Source organism: Felis catus, chromosome C2 (genome assembly GCF_018350175.1).
Source record: "Felis catus isolate Fca126 chromosome C2, F.catus_Fca126_mat1.0, whole genome shotgun sequence".
In the NCBI taxonomy this organism is placed as follows: Eukaryota; Metazoa; Chordata; class Mammalia; order Carnivora; family Felidae; genus Felis; species Felis catus.
This window is the reverse complement of record NC_058376.1, coordinates 137524998-137545387: the sequence shown is the minus strand read 5'-3', so window position 1 is coordinate 137545387 and position 20390 is coordinate 137524998. Positions and strand designations below refer to the sequence as shown.

Genomic DNA, 20390 nt, shown 5'->3' with positions numbered 1-20390 from the left:
CACTCTGATATACAGACAACTAACTCACCCAAAATATACAGCATGGAGTGTATGCATCAGAAATTGCAACCTGAATACAAAAGTAATAGGAGACTTGGACTTCCTTCAAAGTGATAAATTATTATTTCTTATTTCCCTGTTTCTCCAATGATAATTTTGTGTCTTCCATGATACATAAGACACTTTGGTGAGAACAGAAATAAAGCTTCAGGAGACCTCTCTAGTTAAAAAAAAATTAAAAAGAACAAGAAAAAAAAAAGAACACCAGATCTGGGCCAACAACTAGCATCCATGGAGTAAACACTTCTTTCTCTTTGAGACATGTTTTGTGGGACGAATTGAAATGACATAGTCAAAAACCTTTCTTGCTCACAACAGGGAGCTCTTGGCTATAGGGAGAATTCTTGTGAACTCCTTGGGCAGGCACTGTTTGAACACTTCCCTTAAATGCCTGGTTGCTTCTCCGTGTATTCATGCTCATTATCCATTGGAGAAGGAATCTGTGGGAAACTTGTTGCATTCTTTTCACTCAGACTCCAACTAACTGTTTCATGGGCTCTTTTATTGATCGATATTGCACCCACATGAGTTAGCTGGAAGGTTGATTTTCATTCGAAACAGCCTGGAAACCATGGGAATCACATTGGCTAAAACTCTTCTCTTGACTGGAAGGGAAAAAAAAAACTGTCTATTTCATTCTCTCCTTTTTCCTCTGGTTTTATTCTAACCAGATGGATTCAGTAACCAGAACTCCAAAAACTATAAAGTAAAATTACGCCTTTCTTCATGATGGGAAGTTCATTGCCAATACATGGAGGACGAGGCATTCTTTAGCTCTAATATTTGGGGTTCTAACTGGCCCCTTGGGAGAGAGCAGCCTTGTCTTCACCAGCAGCTACTTCTTGAGCAATTGGAGGGCAAGATGCAGGATGAAATGCCAAAGGCTTTTCTTGGCCACATTTCTTCTCTTTAAAAAGCTTGTTTTTCTATAAACGAGTCATGCAGGCCAAAAAAAGGAAACCGTTCTCCTCCTTTCCTGCAGTCAGGAAAATTGAATCACTTTAGGATTACTTAAAATTATTATCATCACTTCTATGGCCACTCAAACCATGAACCTGTATTTTTAGCAGTGTAATTGAATTCTCGGTTTTACTCTATTTTACACTGTGTTTTTCAAGTCATGCATAATGTTGGGATCTGTTTCTTAGGGGTTGGGGCAGTGCATATTGTGGAGTCTGTAACAAAAAGAGCCACAGAACAGATACCAAAACTAATTTGACTGCAACTCAGGGTGATGTTTTAAGCAGTGCTAAATATATTGGTTGTGTTTCCCACAAACAGGTTGAATGTCATCTTATGAAAGGTGAAATTACCTGTATTGATGCAAGACATACCAAAGCATGGTCTAGATCCAGGGCAGGGGAAGGAATTGGCAGGGGAAAAAAAAGGCCAGGGAGATAAGGTCTCATGTGACTATGCCTCAGTTCAGACAGATTACTGATGGAAAATTGAAGAGGTCATTGGAAATCAAAGCAGAAACCAGCTATCCCTATCAAGTGAAGTTTAAAGAAGGAGGCTGCACACCTGATAGGCCAGGTTCACTCCTATAACACACTCTGTAGAGACAATAAGATTTTCAAACCCCAGTGTATATTTGGGAGCTTTCACCAGATAGCTCATTGTCCCTGGACCTGAAGTGGCTAAACATGCAAATAGTCCGTGCAGGCAGGAAGTGACAGACACAGACATCTAATTTTTCTACAAGATTATTATGAAAACTCTGGCAACATACAGATTAGGGCACTGTTAACAACCCCTAGATTTAATGTTGGTAGATACATTTGGATCAAGAGACTGGTTTCAGAGCCAAAAGTATATCTTTTTTTGCTTTTCTAATTAATTCCAGTCTGACATTCTGTTGAGCAGAAATCAAAGCAGAAACATTTTAATTATTTTGCCTAGGCTTTTGGTCAAACATTGTCAATTTTTGTAACTGGTTTTAAGAGACCTACTCTAAAAGCAAACTTTGAGAATTTAGTTGGAAATCCTTACAGAGACCCAGTATGTGTAAGAAGAATGAGGAGGTGCTTCTGATGCATGGTGCTTTACATTGGAAAGTGCATCCTTTGCAATAAAGCTGTCTGCTTAAGTCAGGAGGAGCTGAAAACATGAGGCTAGTCAGAGACCCCATCAAGCCCTGTAAGTCACTGGAGTCAAGCACTCAGCCAGCTTATTCTCACAGCTTTGTAAGTAACTTCGCTTCTGATGTCGGATGAGCCCCAAAAGCTAGGCCTTCTGTGACCAGTCTATGTGGGTAGGGTAGCAGAGTGTCTTAAGATATTCCATAATAGAGAGCTGAAAGAAAGTCAACACAAGTGCAAGGAGGCATTGAAAATACTTTTTCTGTCAGTGGAAGCCTCTAATTGTCTCTTGGAAAACAACAGTTTCATGATGAGCAGCCTGGGGTGTAGTTCCTAGAAATGGATTGGGTGGGGGTGGGGGGGCTTATTTGGAAGCACAGGCTTTAAAATAAAGGTAAAGAGAAGAGTTCCAGTCCAAGATGGTGATGCAGGAAGACTGTGAACTCACCTCCTCCATGAATGGTTACCAAATCTGTAACCATTTATAGAGCAATTCCTCATAAAAAAAGAACCGAGGGCTGATGAAACAGCTTCTGCACAACGATAGATAGAGAAACCACATAGAGAATGAAAAGAGACAGAGATGGTGGGCAAGTCCCACCCCCAATGGTGCAAACTGCTGTGGAGAGGGATAGTACTGGAGTACTGTGAGCAGATTCATCTGCCCAGGGGCACATAAAAACAGCTGTGTTTAAAAAACAAAACAAAACAAAACAACTAATGTGCAAAAGATCCATCCTTAGGGCTCCAACAAATAGCAAGTGAGCTGCTAGAACTCTCTGCAGGTTACAGGGACTGGCAAGCACCATGATTTACAGTCATTCTCCATACTGACAGTATAGATAGAAGCAGAGTTCTGTGTATCAAAGCTGGTCTGACCCCTCAATGAGTCTGGGCCCCTAGCTCACACCAGCCCCATTTAGTGCAAGGTGCTCTCAGCATGGCACATATTGGGATACCTCTGGTAAGCACTTACCACAGCTCCAGCCATCACAACAAGATGACATAGGTAGAAAGCACCCCAGAACACTCAAGGATAGCACCATTCTGGATCCAGACAACTTGGTAAGGCATCCCAGTACAGAGCACTCAGACCCTCAGGCTCATACCTCCTTCAGCTCTATCTACCCTACCAAGGTGTCCCCTACAAAGAATACCGCAGGAACACCCAGCCCATGCTTCCCATGATTTCAGCCATGCTTCCAGGGTATTTCCAGTGTACAGCACTCTGAGACCCCTAGCTCACAGCCCACCTTGACTCCAGCTGCCTAGCAGGGGACCCCCTATGTGGAGTGTGCTGGGAAACCCTGGCCCACACCACCCTTGGCTCCAATAACTCCCACAAGGCAACCCCTGTGCTTAGCATGCCTGGACGTTCCAGCTTGCACCCATTTCAGCTTGAGCTGTCCTACCTGGGTTCCCCTTGTGCAGGACATATGGAGATACACAGGATCATGCCCTATCTTGGCTCCAGTCATCCAACCAGGATGCTCTTTACAAAGAACACATTGGGACACCCTAGCTAGCAGGTACACTACCAACATGGCCTCTATTTGAAGAGCCCTAGGCATCCCAGCTTGCTCCTACTTGGGCCTTAGCTATCCTGCCAGAGTTTCCTCTGTAAAAATAGCCCCCAAACCATGGTGGCCTATGCCCATTTCAGATCCAACCATCCCACCAGGGAGGCCTCAGCATGAAGTGCCTTCAAGACTTCCTGCCCACACCAAACAGCTCTAGCCAGGCAGAATCACTAAGTACACCTAGTATACACATGGGATGACCATACACAAGACCATTACCTCAAGTTTAGGAGAAGTAGTTGTTCTGCCTAATTCATAGAAACAAGTACAGAAAGTCAAGCAAAATGGGGAGACAGAAAATATGTTCCAAAGAACAAGATAAAACCTCAGAAAAAGAACTAAATGAAATATGGATATGCAATATGCCTCATAAAGAGTTTAAAGTAATGATCATAAAGATGCTCAGTGGACTAGAGAGAGAAGTGGAAGAATTCAGTGAGAACTTCAACAAAGAGAAAAATATTAAAAAGAATCAGTCATAGTTGAAGAATAAAATAACTGTAATGAAAAATACACTAAAGACAATCAACAGTATATTAAAGGATACAGAATGGATGAGTGATCTGGGAAGACACCCAAGGGTGTAATGGAAAACACCCAAGCTGACCAGAAAAAAAAATGAGGATAGTTTAAAGGATCTAGTGGACTACATCCAACAAAGTAACATTTGCATCATATGGTTCCCAGAAGAAGACAGACAGGAGTAGAAAACTCATTTAAATAATTAATAGCTAAAAATACCTATACACTAGGGAAAGAAGCAGATATCTGGTTTTAAGAATCATAGAGAGTTTCAAACAAAATGAACTCAAGGATGTCCACATGGAAACACATAATAATTAAAATATCAAAGTTTAAATATAAAGTTAGAATTTTAACAGCAGGAAGAAAGTAGGAAAAAGTTGTACACACAGGAAACCTTCTAAGTCTATTAGCTGAATTTTCAACACAAACTTTTCAGAACATAAGAGAGTGACATGATATATTCAAAAGAAAGAAAGAAAGAAAGAAAGAAAGAAAGAAAGAAAGAAAGAAAGAAAGAAAGAAAGAAAGAAAGAAAGAAAGACCTACAATTAAGAATACTCTACCTGGGGGCGCCTGGGTGGCGCAGTCGGTTAAGCGTCCGACTTCAGCCAGGTCACGATCTCACGGTCCATGAGTTCGAGCCCCGCGTCAGGCTCTGGGCTGATGGCTCAGAGCCTGGAGCATGTTTCCGATTCTGTGTCTCCCTCTCTCTCTGCCCCTCCCCCGTTCATGCTCTGTCTCTCTCTGTCCCAAAAATAAATAAAAACGTTGAAAAAAAAATTAAAAAAAAAAAAGAATACTCTACCTGGAAAGATTATAATTCAGATTGAAAGGAGAAATAAAGAGTCCCAATAATAGCTAAAGGAGTTCATTAACACTAAAAAAGTCTTACCAGGAATCTTAAAGGCACTCCTTTAAGTGGAAAAGAAAAGGTCATAATTAGAAGTAAGAAATTTTTAAGAAGATGTATGACAATATATACATAAAGTGTGGAGGATGTAGTATAAATGTTCTTTCAGAATCTGTTTGACTTAAATAGCCATCAAATTAACATAGACTGCTCTATCATTAGGATATTATATATGATCTCATGGTAACCACAAACTCAAATCTATAACAGATACAAAAAAATAAAGAGAAAGAAGGACAAAAATAACACTACAGAAAGTTAGCAACACAAGGAAAGAGAGCAAAAGAAGGACCAGACAGCTATAAAACCAACCAGACAACAATTAACAAAGTAAGAGTAAGTTCTTACTTAACATTACTTTAAATATAAATGAACAAAATACCCCAATCAAAAGACCTATGGTAGTGAAACGTTAGGAACAACAACAAAAGACTCATCTATATACTTCCTATGAAAAACTCATTTCAGACATAAAGACACATAGAGACTGAAAGTGAAAGGATAGAAAAATATATACCATGTAAATAGAAGCAATAATAGTAATAAGAATAAGAAGGAGGAAAAGGAGAAGGAAAAGGAGGAGGAGGAGAATAAAGAGGAAGAAAGAAAAGAAAAAGAAAAAAGAAAATCAGGTAGCAATACTTATACCAGAAAAAATTTTTAAAAAACAAGAAACAAAGAAAAACATTACATAATTATCAAACAGTCAATCTGACAAGAGGATCTAACAATTGTAAATATTTATGTACCTAATATGAAAGCACCTAAATACATAAAACAAATGTTACCTGACTTAAAGGGAGAAATTGACTTTAACATCCTGTTTACATCAATGGATTCAGACAGAAAACTAATAAGGCAAGTGTCTTTGATGACACATTAGACCAGATAAACTTAACAGATATATACAGAACATTTTATCCAAAACAACAGAATACACATTCTTTTCAATGTATATTGAACACGTGAAACATTCTCTAGGACAGACCACATTTTAGGCTACCAAACAAGTCTCAATACATTTAAGAAGATTGAAATCATATCATGCATCTTTTCTGAAAATAACAGTATCAAACTAAAAATCAATCACAAAAAAAAACTGAAAAAAAATAGAAACATGGAAGCTAAACAACATGCTACTCAACTGGGAATTGGTCAATGACGATGAAAGAGGCAATAAAAAAAAACATGAAGATAAATGAAAATCAAAACAAAACAGTTTAAAATATTTGGGATGCAGTGAAAGCAGTTCTAAGAGGGAAATTCATAGCAATATAAGCATACCTTAGAAAAATGGGAAAAAAATCTCAAATAATCTAACCTATTTCCAAGAGAACTAGAAAAAGAAGAAGCCCAAGATGAGCTTAAAAAAATATTAAAGATTAAAAAAAGACACGAATAAAATAGAGACTTTTTACAAAGGCAAAATAAAGATCAATGAAGAAAAGAGTAGGGCTTTTTGAAAAGTTGAACAAAAATGATAATCCTTTAACCAACTCATCAAGAAATAAAAAACAGGGAAGACACATAATAATTTCTAATAAGTAAAATTAGAAATTAAAGCAGAGAAGGAAAAACCGGCACCACAGAAATACAAATGTTTATGAGAAAATACTATAAAATAACTTATGCCAATAATTTGACAACCTAGAAGAAATGGATAAATTCCTATTTGAAAGAAATAGAAAATCTGAACACACCAATTACTAGTAATGAAATTGAATCTGTCATTTTAAAAACTCCCAACAAGAAAAACAATCAAGACCAGACAAACTTACAGATAAATTCTACCAGATATTTGAAGAGTTGATACCTATTCTCTTCAAACTTTCCAAAAAATAGAAGAGGAAGAAAAGCTTCCAAATACATTTTTATAAGGTCAGCTTTACTGATATCAAAACCAAAAGACACCATAGGCAGATATTCCTGATGAACCAAAGTGCAAAATTCTTCTAACAAAATATTAGCAAACCACATTCAACAATACATTAAAGAGATTATTCATGACAATCAACTCTGATTCCTTTTGGTGATGCAAGGATGGTTTGATATTCACACATCAATGTGATATACCAAATTAACAAAAGGAAGGATAAAAATTCCATGATCATCTCAATAGATACAGAAAAAGCACTTGACAAAATTCAACATCCATTTACAGTAAAAACTCTCAACAAAGTAGGTTTAGAGGAAACATCTAACATCATTCACAATGTGAAAAAAATTAATTTCATTTAAGATCATGAACAAGGCAAGGATATCCACTCTGAACACCTTTATTCAACACAGTACTAGAAGTCCTAGCCACAGCAATCAGACAACAAAAAGCAATAAAAGACATCCAAGTTGGTAAGGAAGATGTTAAACAGTATTTGCAGATGACAGGATGCTATACATAGAAGACGCTACACCAAAAAGACTACACCAAAAACTATTAGATGATATACACCAAAAACAGAAGAAATAAATGAATTCAGTAAAGTTGCAGGACACAAAAGTAACGCACAGAAATTGTTTGAGTTTCTATATACAAACAATGAAGTAGCAGAAAGAGAAATTAAGAAAACAATTACATTTACAGTTGTATCAACAAGAACAAAACACCTGGAATAACTTTAACTGAGGAGGTGAAAAACCTGTTCTCTGAAAACAATACAACACTGATGAAAGAAATTGAAGAGGACACCAACAGTGAAAATATATTCATACTCATGGATTGGAAGAATTAATGTTGTTGAAATGCTCACGCTACCCAAAGCAATCTACAGATTAAAAATTCAATCCCTACCAAAATACTAAAAGCATTTTTCACAGAACTATAACACATAATCCTAAAATATGCATGGAACCACAAAAGACTGAATAGCTGAAGTACTCTTGAGAAAAGAGAACAAAACAACAGGTATCACAATCCCAAATTTCAATATACAATACGAAGCTGTAGAAATCAAAACTATATGGTACTGGCACAAAAACAGACACAGAACAATGGAACAAATTAAAGAGCCCCAAAATAATCCATGCTAACATGGCCAATTAATCTACAATAAAGGAGGCAACAATATAAAACGGGGAAGAGATAGTCTTTTCAAAAAATGGTCCTGGGAAAACTATACTGCCATATGTGGAGGAATTAAACTGGAACATTTCCTTATATCAAACACGAAAATAAATCCAAAATGGATGAAAGATCTAAATGTAAGACGTGAAATCATAAAACTCCTAGAAGAAAATACAGGCAGTAGTCTCTTTGACATTGACCTTAGCAACATTTTTCTAGATATGACTCCTCAGGCAAGAGCAACAAAAGCATAAATAAACCACTGAGACTACATAAAAATAAAAAGCTTCTGCACAGTGCAAGAAATCAACAAAATAAAAAGTCAGCCTACTGAATGGGAGAAGATATCTGAAATGATGTATCTGATAAGGGGCTAATATCCAAAACACATAGAGAATTTCTACAACTCAACATAAAAAAAAATTATTCAATTAAATATAGGGACATGAATAGACATTTTTTGAAAGACCTATAGATCAAAGCCAAAATGAGATATCACCTTATACCTGTCAGAATGGATAGAAACAAAAAGATAAGAAATGACAAGCATTCATGACAATGTTGAGAGAAAAAAACAACAACCCTTATGCACTGTTAGTGGGAATGTAAATTGGTTCAGTCACTGGTAAATAGTATGGAGGTTCCTTAAAAAAAAAAAATTAAAGGGACACCTGAGCAGCTCAGTTGGTACTTTGATCTAGGCTCAGGTCATAATCTCATGGTTGTGAGATTAAGCCCTGCAACAGGCTTCTCACTGGGCATGGAACCTGCTTAAGATTCTCTTTCTTTCCTTTTGCCCCTCCCCCACTCATGCATGTGTGCTCTCTCTCAAAATAAACACACAATAAATATAGAAATACCATATGATTCAGTAATTCCTTTACTGGGTGTTTACCCAAAGAAAACAAAAATACTAATTTGAAAAGATATATGTGCCCCTAATGTTAACTGGAGCACTATTTATGATAGCAAAGATATATATGGAAGCAACACTCATGTATATCAGTAGATGAATGGATAAAGATGTCACACACACACACACACACACACACACACACACACACACACATGCAATGGAATATTGCCCACCATAAAAAAGATTGTGGTCTCACCTTATGTGACAATATGGATGGACCTTGAAGGTATTACACTAAGTGAAAAAAGGAAAAGACAAATACTGTGTCATTTAACTCATATGTGGAATCTAAAAACAACAAATGAATAACAAAAAGCAGAAATAGATTCATAAATATAGCAAATAGGTTAATGGTTGCCAGAGGGGAGGGGAATGGGACCATATACAAAATGGGTTAAGAGGAATCAGAGATAGAGGCTTCCAGATATGGAATAAATTATGGGGATTAAAGGTATAGCACAGGGAATATAGTCAGTGATATTGTAATAGCGTTGCATGGTGATAGATGGCAGCTACATTTGTGGTGGGCATAGCATATTGTATGGAGTTATTAAATCACCATGCTGTGTACCTGAAACTAATTTAACCCCATGTGTCAACTATACTTCAATAAAATTTAAAAATTAAAATCAAACAAGGTGAAGAGGCCATGGCCTAAAAGCTATCAGTCATGACAAATGGCCTCTGTCACAAGAGACTAAAAGACTTGGCAACCATCAACACATGTATGTTTGAGATCACAAGGAACTTACACACACACACACACACACACACACACACACACACACTTCCTGAACAATGTATTCATTTATTTAAAAGATATTTATTGGGCACTAATAATGAGCCTGGTTAAAGTAATGATAACTATGAAAGATGCAGAGTAATCAAGGTCAAATTAAGACAAAATAATTCCTCATTTCCTAATGTTTGACTGAGAATCCCAGCCTATTCCTTATATTTGCTTCTTTAAAGAGAACCATGAATAAAATTTTAACTTTTCTACAAGTTTAGAACTTGAATTACATCTTTTACAGACAATGTCACCACTATGTCAGTTACTTCAAGGAATATTCTTTGACTCCTCCCAAAATTAGTTATAATATGGACAATTTAAATATAATTTTTCATTATATTTTCAATAAAAGGAGTATTTTCTTGAATTTCTCACTCTCCTCCCTCTCTTCCAACTCTGAACACAATTTTTTATAAAATGCTTTATTGAGTACCCTCTATATGACTGGTGAAAATAGTTAAAACTATGTAAGATACAGAAGGAATCTAAACTCTAGAACTAATGTCTCATTTCTGACATATTTACGATTCCTTCTTTATATTCATAAAAATACTCCATAGATTATAAAATGCTTTAATACATCATATTATTATTTGTAAGGACTTAGTATGTATCAGACCCTGTCCTAATTATTTGTGTAAATTACTTCCCTAAAGCCAAATAACAACCCTTGAGGAGTTACTAATATTTCCCAATTTTCAAATGGAAATAAAAAATCTGAGATCCAGAAAAAGATTATAAAAGAACAGGACTTGAGGGCAGGGAAGCAAATCTAGCCTTCTTTTCAGTTTATTGCAGCTTCTGGGAAATTACTGATTTAAGATAAATCATGAAATTGATGCTTGCTCACTTGGGAGCTTTTCCAACACTAAGAGCTAAAGGAACCCTCATCTGGCTAAGAGCAAACTTCTATGAACATAAAGACAGGTATTGAAGATGAAAACCACTGCTTAACTATTGTGGTTGCCTGCCATTGGTTTCCTGAGCTCACCCAGAACATATTATTTCAATCACCCATTTAATGCCTACCATAGGATTACTTATTCATTAATACAGATAGCCCATATAATCAAATATATTTAAGCCATAGTCTTTTTGAGGTCAGAGACTATAACCAGATCCTAGCCACACAAACAGTGGGTGCTGATATCATTCATTCATACCTATATACATTCAACAAAAGAACCACCAAAATTTTCCTTACTGCTTTAACATTAAGTTCTTGTTTTGTTGTTGTTGTTGTTACTGTTATTATTATTATGAGTTCTTATTTTGTACCAGAAAATCTCCTATATTTTAGAGATCTAGGGGTAAAGAAGACAAAATTCTCATTTCACAAGAGAATTCCAGGCAAGGGTAACAGCAAACCCAAAATCCTGAGTTGGAAATAAGCTTTGTGTGGACAAAACAAAACAGAAAGCTGAGTGTAGAAACAGGGAAATGAATTAGGAGGTAGTTGCAGTAATTACAGAGAAACTAGTTGGCTTTAATTATGGCAAGAGAGATGTTGAGATTTGGGCATATTTTTTTCAGATCTAAAATCACCGTGATTGGCTGATAATTAGGGTGTAGAAGCTAGCCAGAAACTTTTGTCATTTGTTTGTAAGAGCAGGCTACGTGTGGAGTGGAGATAACCGAGTTTTCCGTGGGTCATGATAAGCAGAGATACCCATTAGAGGAGAAATGTCACGTGAACAATTGGATATATTAGTCTGGTGCCCAAAAGTAAACTCAGGGTTTGACTGTGCTACATGCTGAAGTCACAAAAATAAATAAGCATAATTTCTGATCTCAAGGTCCTCACAATGTTTTGGTTGGACATGATTTGGCTAATAGAAACTTAGCTCTTGTTTATTTCTTGAATAGTCCATTATCTTCGCAAGGACAGGGATGTTACTTCATCTATCTCTGAAACTCTATTCTTTACCACATATTAGATTCTCATTATATTTGTGTTAAGTTGGGCTGAACATCATCAGGCCAAGCTGAGAAGCACTGGACTAATACATCAATAAATGCAAGAACAGAATACGCTATAAAAGATGGATTCTGCTTCCATGAGCATAAACTTTAGATGAGGCCACAAAGTACTTTATGAAAACAGAAATTTGAAAGCACATATACTAGGTATCAAATGCATGTAAACAGAAATACTTAAAGAGTATGAGTAGAAACATATCTGAGTTTGGAGTGATCAAGGAAGCTGTTAGGAAGACATATACCTGGGTCCAAGCCTTGGGGGATATATAGGATTCAGAGAATTGATGATACGTTTTATAATAGCAGGTACCATCTTATATTCTTAGAGAATCATCTATGTCAGATATTAATTTGAATCAAAATATGGAATCTTTTTGAGGTCTTTAAATATTGGTTAGATACCTAGAACTTAGCATGTATACAGACCAATTAAATGGAGGCTCTCCCCAGGGTCTATGCAACTAGAAATTAGAGTCCACCAACTATCCCTCTCAACTTTTATAGAAAAAGCCTCTAATGATGCAGTAGTTCAACTGATGGCTGCTAAAATGCCAGGATTCAAGAGGACTTGGAAAATTACCTCATACCCAAAGTGCAATTCTATCACTTTTATCACCTGCCTCAGTGTAAGAAATGCCACCATTAAAGGATCATCCCTTTAAGCCAAGACAGCTCATTTGTCTTCCATTTAGGGTCTATATTCTAATGCATTTGGTGCTAATGCTTTAAGGGACCTAGGTTGATGGTGTGAAAATATCCAACATAAGATGGATAAGTGGGGTCCCCAAAGTGGAGAGGGATGTTAAAAGAGATGGCAAGATAACTTACAAGCTCCACTGTGCTCTGGGATGATTTTCTAGTCCTTTCCTCACAGTTTTATAGACACATTTTTTCACAATCAGAGAAGAAATCTGTTTTTTAAAAAACACCATACAACTATCCAAGTAAGGTCCGCATTATATTTTAAGAAGAAAACATTTCTATCATTTCATTTGTTTTTAAAGATATTTGGGGAAATACTGAGAAACAAAGAATAGATTTATTTCTGTACCAGAAAGAGCTAAAGTGTCCCCAGACAGTGGCTAGCCATATCAGAATGCTGGATGTTCTTCTCTTTCCCTTGACTAAGATTCCTTATCCATTTTCCTGTCACTACCTGCCTTTTGCTTCCACATCTCCTCCCTAGAGTATTCAGCCATAATTTTTTAATATTCACTAAGGGAACTTGCTGACTCTGCTCTTCACACCTGAAATGTCAGAACTAAAGCAAGAGAGCTTTTGAATATGAAACTGGAAGCACATGATGAATCGAGTGTGGGCCACCTCTTGTCCCCTAAAGCCATCTATTGTACGTGTCTCACAGCTGCCACACTATTGATCAAGTTCTAGTTCTGTTCTGATGTCAAAATGTCTAGTTGGCTAATAGAGAGTTCACTCAAAAAGGATGAAAATTGGGGGATCTGGGGAGCTGAATGAAGAACTCCACCTAATAAGAAAATTGGAAAAAATATCAGTTTCTGCTGGTTACTTTTCTTGGGGCTTGGCATATTCACAAAACATTTTAGCTGTACTAGATTACTTTACAGTAGCCTTCCCCCTTCCCCACCCATGGTGAAAACATTCCAAGAGCCCCAGTGGATGCCTGAAACCAAAGAGTAACAAACCCTATGTATCCCTTTTTTAAATTTTACCATTACATAGCTCTGATAAATTTTAATTTATAAATTAAGCATAATAAGAGATGAACAAATAAAACAATTATAACACTATACTATAATAAACATTATGTGAATATGGTCTCTCTCAAAATACCTTACTGTACTGTATTCACTCTTATTCATGTAATAATGTGAGATGATAAAATGCCTACATGATGAAATGAAGTGAGATGAACCATGTAGGCTTTGTGACATCGCATTAGTTACTACTATTGACCTTCTGATGATATGTCAGAAGAAAGATCATCTGCTTCCAGACTGTGACTTATTGTGGGTATCATTGTTGAGGAGTACAGACCACTTTTGGTACAATTGATACAAATATCCCTTCCATTCTGTTCTGCAAAGATATCAAGAGTTTGTTATGTGAGTTCACTGTATTTGGGATTATAGTGTAAGCACCTTTTTTTATTGTAATGCAAGTTCTTGACTTAAGCTTTTGATTGCTGAGGCATCTGCTTCAAAGTCAAATACACAGATTGTCAGCCATAGTGCTACATAAAGTGTGAGGCCATCCCACTCTCATCTCCCTACTCCCCCAAACCTTTCCTTCCCCAGGAAAGTTTCCTTTTCTTTTAGTGCTCTCTGGTTGACTTATATAAATGACCACTTGGCTGCTTATGTTTCCTTTCTTGTAATTTAATTCCTTCTCTTAAGTTTTAAATTCACCAATAAAGAGTGAACACATGAAATTCTATGTCTTCACCATTGACCTCAATAAAAGTAGACCCCCAGGCCTGTGCTCTCTATGCTCTCTTTTTCTCTCCTCCACCACCCCTATCCTCATATACTTGATGTGTGGCCCCAGGTGTGCCATGTATGCTTCCCAACATTCCCCCCCCCCCCAAATTTCCTGGTTATTGTGGAGGATATTATGCAATTATGATAAAAATCACAAGGGTCATTTTAGCCACAACATTGGTTCTGAAATGGGAAATGTCTTTGGAGAGTTTGCCATGAGCACAGGTAAGTGCCTCCAGGCATTTCTAGCCAGTAACATTACTATCAATAGGCCGAGACCAGCACAAAACAGAAATATAATCACTTTTTCCCCCCTTAGTACCCTGAAATTAATCCTTTCCAAATATTTGTCATACTGGTTTAGAGTGTTTATATGTTTGCATTCTTCACTAGACTAGAAATGTCCACAATGACAAGAAATGGGTTTTTCTTGCTTGCCACTTTTACTTAGCAACAAATATAATAGCTAACATTCATTCAGTGAGACTTTTTCTTACTGGATGCATGGAATGCATGAATGAATGCCTCCACAACCACCAAATAAGTAAGGCCTCATGCCTATTCTAACAAAGCATCTAGACTAGAGGAACAGACGGTCACTTATAAAGATAGTCTGACATTTTAGAGGCATTTTCCCTTTTTCCATTTTGAAAGCTTTGAATTCAACTAAGAGCTTCTTGTGTAACTGTATGGACTTCCTTAAATAGCAGGCTTTCTTGGTTTTAATGTTTGTCCTAGCCTAAAAATTACCTACTTTGGGGTGATGTCAGAAAGCTGACAGAATAGGAGGACTTAGGTCCCCATTACTCACAGAGGTATCATGTTAACAAAATGTGAATCAAATCCCTTTTATAAGAACTTTAAAAGCCAGTTAAGAGGTTGAAGCACCACAGGGTGAGCACAAAGTGAGCACAAAGACAAGAAGAGTCAGATCCAAGTGGGCAGGAAAGTATTTTGCATTTGCCCACCATAGTGTCTCCCCTTCTCTGGCAGTGTGATGTGATTAGATAAAATTCCCAATCTCCAGCCTTCCCCATGGTAGGGTAAGAAAGTAAAATATGCATCTACCATTCTGACTTTTCAAGGGGCTTCCTAAGGAACTGGTTTCTGTTTCACCTAATCTGGAGCACTGAAGGAAATGATGTTATAATTTGGATGCCAGACTGGGGACCTCAGAGAACAAAGGCAAACACTACCACTTGTTAGAGCACCAGAAAGACTGCAATACAACAGACAGTTACCAGAGGTAAAGAAGGCATTGCAGGCTCTTTAAAAGAAATGGAGAAACTACTTTAACTGGAAACTACACACACAGCCCAAGAGCAGACACATTCCCAGAAAAGGTTTCAAAGGTCCCAAGAATCTCTAGCTCACCTGAATGGTCACCCGCACAAAATTCAGACACTAAAGTTTAGGACAACTGTTTATTCAAATGTCCAAATATGAACTAAAGATAACAAGGCATGCAAAGAAATAAAGACATGGTCAATCAAAGGAACTAAATCTCTAGTAATCAATGATAAAAAAAATAAAGATCTATGAATTAGCTGATAAAGAATCCAAAAGAACCATTTTAAAGGCACTCAATGAACTAAAAGGGAACACAGCAACTACACAAAGTCAAGAAAACTATGTATGAACAAAATGTGGGTATCAAATTGGACACAGAAACTCTAAGAAAGAACTAAACAGAAATTCTGGAGATGAAAAGTATAACAATGGAATTGAAAAAAGTTACTAGAGGGGTTTGAAAGCAGACTTGATTAAGCAGATGGAAGAATCAGCGATTTTGAAGACAAGGTATTAAAATACAAGGATAAAGAAAGAAAAAGAATGAAGAAAAGTCAAAAGAGCCTACAGGACTTATAGGACATCATCAAACAGATCAATATACTCATTATGGGAATCCCAGACAGGAAATGAGATAGAACGTAACAGAGAGCCTATTTAAGAAATACTGGCTCCGGGCGCCTGGGTGGCGCAGTCGGTTAAGCGTCCGACTTCAGCCAGGTCACGATCTCGCGGTCTGTGAGTTCGAGCCCCGCGTCAGGCTCTGGGCTGATGGCTCAGAGCCTGGAGCCTGTTTCCGATTCTGTGTCTCCCTCTCTCTCTGCCCCTCCCCCGTTCATGCTCTGTCTCTCTCTGTCCCAAAAATAAATAAACGTTGAAAAAAAAATATTAAAAAAAAAAAAAAGAAATACTGGCTGACAATTTCTCAAATATGAGACAAGAAATGGACAAACGAGCTCAAGTAGCTCAATAAACTTCATAGAGACCCACTCTGTGACACATGACAATCAAACTGTCACAAGTCATGGACAAAGAGAGAATCTAGAAAGCAGGAAGAGAAAAGTGATTTCTCATATATAAGCAACCCCCCATAAGACTATCATTAAATTCTCAGCAAAAACCTTGCAGTTCAGAAGGGAATGGAAAGATATACTCCAACTGCAAAAACAAAACAAAACAACTTCTAACCAGGAATACTATGTCAGGAAAAGCTGCCGTTCAAAATTTCAGGAGAAATTAAGACTTTGCCAGATAAACAAAAGCTGAGGGAGTTCATTGCTACTATGTTTATTCTACAAAACAAAAAAACTGGAAACACAATAATAGCAACAACAACAAGAAAAAACAGCTACTAAAGGCCTTCCAAGTTTAAAAGGATGCTAGACATCAACGTGAAAACGTACAAAGTATTTTCTGATAAATATATAGACAAATACAGAATCCTATAGCATTGTAATGTTAGCGTGTAAATCTCTTGTAAGTCTAATATGGAATTTTAAATATAAAAAGAAAAAACTATAAAATAATGTTAATCAATACACAATGTAAAAATGTCATTTCTGACAATATAAATGGGAATAAAGATATAAATAAAGTCTGTTTATGTAATTGAAGTTGTTAGCAGTATAAAATAACTTGCTATAAGTTTAATATGTTTTACATAAGCTCCATGGAAACCACAAAGAAAATCCCTATTGAAGATATACGAATGAGAATGAGAAATGAATCAAAGCAAACTACTACCAAAAAAAAAAAAAGTCAACAAAACACAAAGAAAACTGCCAAGAGGAAAAAAAAAAGAGACAAAATGGCTGTAAGATATAGAGGAAGTTGTTATAACAAAATGGCAAAAGAAAGTCCTTCTCTGTCAGTGAATCATCCACACATAAGTGGAGTAAACTCCCCAACAAAAAGACATAAACCGGCTGAATGGATAAAATAACAAATCCCATGGAGATGCTATTTACAGGAGACTCACTTTAGATGTAGGGCACGCACTGTCTGAAAATTAAAGAATGGAAAAAGATATTCCATGTAAGTGGCAACCTAAAGAGAGCAAGTGTTGCCATACTTATATCACACAAAATGGACTTTGGTTAATAACTTATCACAAGAGACAAATGAGGACAATATATAAAAGGGCCAATTCACCAAGAAGATAAAACAATTATAAGTATACATTCACTTAACATTAGAACTCCCAAATATATGAAGTAAAAATTGACATAATTGGAGAGAAATAGCAACACAGTAATAGGATAATTAAATACCCCACTTTTAATACTGATACAACAAGCAAACACAAGATGAATTAAAAAAAAAATGAAGTAAATAATAGTATAGATAAATTAGATTATAAATAGTATAGATTTATACTATTTATACTATTTATACTATAAATAGTATAGTATATACTATACTATACTGTATACTATATATATACTATATAGTATATACTATACTATAGTATATACTATATAGTATATTATACTATATAGTATATACTATAGTATAGTATATAGTATATAGTATATTATACTATACTATAAATAGTATAGATTATAAATAGTATAGATTATAAATAGTATACATTATAAATAGTATAGATTATAAATAGTATAGATAAATTAGATTATAAATATAGATTATAACAGACATATACAGAACACTCCATGCAATAAGAGCATAATATACTTTTTCAAGTGCACATCCAGTATTTTCCAGGATACACGACGTGAGGCTACAAAACAAGACTTAACATATTAAAGATGATTGAAATCAAAATTAACTTCAACAATAAGGTATGAAAGTAGAAATAAATAGAAGGAAAAGTGGAAAAGAAATACAAGGAAATCAAAGGCTTAATCAATAGGTCAAAAAAAAAGAAATCACAAAGGAAATCAAAATGTATCAAGACAAATAAAAAAAACATAATATATGAAAACATACAGGATTCAGTGAAAGAAGTATTAAGAGAAAAGTTTATAGTGGTAAATGCCTGTATTAAAAAAGAGAAAATATCTTAAACAATTTAACATTATACCTCAATAACCCGGAGAAAGGAGAATAAACTAAATCCTGAAACCAAAATTGCACTGTATGTTAACTAATTAGAATTTAAATAAAAATTTGGAATAAAAAAATTAAATGTAAATGTAAATCATAAAAAGTAAAAAATAAAAACAAATTTTTAAATTTTTTTAAACGTTTATTTATTTTTGAGACAGAGAGAGACAGAGCATGAATGGGGGAGGGTCACAGAGAGAGGGAGACACAGAATCTGAAACAGGCTCCAGGCTCCAAGCCGTCAGCACAGAGCCCGACGCGGGGCTTGAATCCACGGACCGTGAGATCATGACCTGAGCCGAAGTCGGACACTTAACCAACCAAGCCACCCAGGTGCCCCCAAAATTTAAAACTCTTAGAAGACAACATAGAGAGAAGGCTTCATGATACTCATCTTGGCAATTATTTCAATGATTTTGTTGCACAGGCAACAAAAGTAAAATAGAGAAATGAGACTACAGGAAACTTTAAAACTTCTATGCATCAAAGGAAACAACAGAGTATAAAGACAACAGAAATAATAAGAAATAATATTTGCAAATCATCTTTTAAGAGATTAATATCCAAAACATATACAGAAGTCCTACAACTCAGTAACAAATATGCCAATTTAAAATACTTGAATAGATATTACTGCCAATAAGATATACAAATGTACAACAGCATATAATAAGAAGCTTAGTATCAGTAACCATTAGAGAAATGTACATCAAAACCACAATGGAGAGCAACTACCAAAACACATACCACTACCACCACCACCACCAACAGCAACAAGTGTGGCAAAGATTAGGAGAAACTGGAACCCTTGCAAATGTGCAAGGTTAGAGTGTGAAATGATGCAGCCACTATGGAAAACAATTGGGAGGCCACTCAAAAATTTGAACATAGATTTATCATAAAATCCAGTAAGCCTGCTTCTGGGTATATATCCAAAATAATTCAAAGCAGATATCAAAATAATTCAAAGAGATAGTTGCATACTCATGTTTATTACAGCATTATTCATAATAATCAAGAGGTGGAAGCATTCTAAATGGCCAGATAGACGAATGGATAAAGATAATGTAGCATAAACATATAGTGGAATAATAGCCTCACAAAAGAAGAAAATCATGTCACATGCTACAGCATAAACCTTGAGGACATTATGCTAATGACTGAAATAAGCCAGTAATAGAAAGACACTATGATTATACCTACATGAGGTATCTAAAATAGTCAAAGTCAGGGTTCCTGTGTGGCTCAGTCAGTTAAGCATCTAAGACTCAGGTCATGATGTCTCAGTTCATGAGTTCGAGCCCTGGATCCAGCTCTACGCTGACAGCTCAGAGCATAGAGCCTGCTTCAGATTCTGTGTCTCCCTCTCTCTGCCCCTCCCTTGCTCTCTCTCCCTTGCTCTCTCTCCCTTGCTCTCTCTCCCTCCCTCCCTCTTTCTCTCTCTCTCTCTCTCTCTCAAAAAAATAAATAAACATTAAAAAAATGGGGTGCCTGGGTGGCTCAGTTGGTTAACCATCCGACTTTGGCTCGGGTTATGATCTCACAGTCTGTGGGCCCAAGCCTCATGTCGGGCTCTGAGTAGAGCCCACTTTCAGTTCTGTGTCTCCCCCTCTCTCTCTGCCCCTCTCCCATTCATGCTCGGTCTCTGTCTCTCAAAAATAGACAAACA

At 36.3% G+C, this 20390-nt stretch overlaps 2 long non-coding RNA genes across 3 annotated transcripts in view; both read right to left on the bottom strand.

The window, feature by feature from the left end:
- Window positions 1–20390, bottom strand: part of LOC102899771 — a 192659-nt gene that overhangs the window by 73315 nt on the left and 98954 nt on the right. The gene's annotated exons all lie outside the window — the stretch shown is intronic.
- LOC123380146 overlaps window positions 542–20390 on the bottom strand; it is a 38765-nt gene continuing 18916 nt past the window's right edge. Inside the window, exon 2 of the long non-coding RNA XR_006585540.1 lies at window positions 542–1036. This is a non-coding gene — a long non-coding RNA (uncharacterized LOC123380146). The remainder of the gene's footprint in view (window positions 1037–20390) is intronic.